A 2,134-nucleotide genomic window follows, 5' to 3' on the forward strand; every position below is an offset into this window, starting at 1 on the left:
ACTTAGAGAAGTTCCTTTAGCATTTGTTGTAGAGCTGGTTTGGTGGTACTGAATTCTTTTAGCTTTTGCTTGTCTGTAAAGCTTTTGATTTCTCCATCAAATCTGAATGAGATCCTTGCCGGGTAGAGTAATCTTGGTTGTAGGTTCTTCCCTTTCATCACTTTAAATATATCGTGCCATTCCCTTCTGGCTTGTAGAGTTTCTGGTGAGAAATCAGCTGTTAACCTTATGGGAGTTCCCTTGTATGTTATTTGTCGCTCTTCCCTTGTTGCTTTCAATGATTTTTCTTTGTCTTTAATTTTTGTCAGTCTTCTGCCTCAGTTATTCTGCTATTGATTCCTTCTAGTGTAGTTTTCATTTCAATTATTGTATTGTTCATCTCTGTTTGTTTGTTCTATAATTCTTCTAGGTGTTTGTTCTTTAATCCTTGGAAGTTTTCAACTATAATCTCTTCAAATATTTTCTCGGGTCCTTTCTCTCTCTCTTCTCTTTCTGGGACCCTATAATGTGAATGTTGTTGCATTTAGTGTTGTCCCAGAGATCTCTAAGGCTGTCTTCATTTCTTTTCATTCTTTTTTCTTTATTCTATTCCACGGCAGTGAATTCTACCATTCTGTCTTCCAGGTCACTTATCCGTTCTTCTGCCTCAGTTATTCTGCTATTGATTCCTTCTAGTGTAGTTTTCATTTCAATTATTGTATTGTTCATCTCTGTTTGTTTGTTCTATAATTCTTCTAGGTGTTTGTTCTTTAATCCTTGTAGGTCTTTGTTAAACATTTCTTGCATCTTCTTGATCTTTGCCTCCATTCTTTTTCCGAGGTCCTGGATCATCTTCACTATCATTCTGAATTCTTTTTCTGGAAGGTTTCCTATCTCCACTTCATTTAGTTGTTTTTCTGGGGTTTTATCTTGTTCCTTCATCTGGTACAGAGTCCTCTGCCTTTTCATTTTTAAAAATTTATTTTATTATCATTATTCTTAATTTATTTTCGGCCGCATTGGGTGTTTGTTGCTGTGTGCGGGCTTTCTCTAGTTGCGGCGAGTGGGGGCTACTCTTTGTTGTGGTGCACGGGCTTCTCATTGCGGTGGCTTCTCTTGTTGCGGAGCATGGGCTCTAGGTGTGCGGGCTCAGTAGTTGCAGCTTGCAGGCTCTAGAGTGCAGGCTAAGCAGTTGTGGCACACGGGCTTAGCTGCTCCGTGGCATGTGGGATCTTTCTGGACCAGGACTCGAACCCGTGTCCCCTGCATTAGCAGGCGGATTCTTAACCACTGTGCCACCAGGGAAGCCCTGCCTTTTCATTTTGTCTGTCTTTCTGTGAATGTGTTTTTCGTTCCACAGGCTGCAGGATTGTATTTCTCCTTGCTTCTGCTGTCTGCCCTCTGGTGGATGAGGCTATCTAAGAGGCTTGTGCAAGCTTCCTGATGGGAGGGACTGGTGGTGGGTAGAGCTGGGTGTTGTTCCGGTGGGCAGAGCTCAGTAAAACTTTAATCTGCTTGTCTGCTGATGGGTGGGGCTAGGTTCCCTCCCTGTTGGTTTTTGGCCTGAGACGACCCAGCACTGGAGCCTACCGTGGCTCTTTGGTGGGGCTAATGGCAGACTCTGGGAGGGCTCACGCCAAGGTGTACTTCCCAGAACTTCTGCTGCCAGTGTCCTTGTCCCCACGGTGAGCCACAGCCACCCCCCGCCTCTGCAGGACACCCTCCAACACTAGCAGGTAGGTCTGGTTCAGTCTCCCATGGGGTCACTGCTCTTTCCCCTGGGTCCCGATGCGCACACTACTTTGTGTGTGCCCTCCACGAGTGGAGTCTCTGTTTCCCCCAGTCCTGTCGAAGTCCTGCAATCAAATTCCGCTGGTCTTCAAAGTCTGATTCTCTGTGAATTCCTCCTTCCATTGCCAGACCCCCAGGTTGGGAAGCCTGACATGGGGCTCAGAACCTTCACTCCAGTGGGTGGACTTCTGTGGTATAAGCGTTCTCCAGTTTGTGAGTCACCCACCCAGCAGTTATGGGATTTGATTTTATTGTGATTGCGCCCCTCCTACCGTCTCATTGCGGCTTCTCCTTTGTCTTTGGATGTGGGGCATCTTTTTTGGTGAGTTCCAGTGTCTTCCTGTCGATGATTGTTCAGCAGTTA

At 45.6% G+C, this 2,134-nt stretch overlaps 1 protein-coding gene across 2 annotated transcripts in view; it reads left to right on the forward strand.

The window, feature by feature from the left end:
• The window catches only part of SCNN1B (sodium channel epithelial 1 subunit beta), a 77,650-nt gene that overhangs the window by 40,388 nt on the left and 35,128 nt on the right, over positions 1-2,134 (forward strand). The gene's annotated exons all lie outside the window — the stretch shown is intronic.

This window comes from Physeter macrocephalus, chromosome 14 (genome assembly GCF_002837175.3).
Source record: "Physeter macrocephalus isolate SW-GA chromosome 14, ASM283717v5, whole genome shotgun sequence".
NCBI lineage: Eukaryota > Metazoa > Chordata > Mammalia > Artiodactyla > Physeteridae > Physeter > Physeter macrocephalus.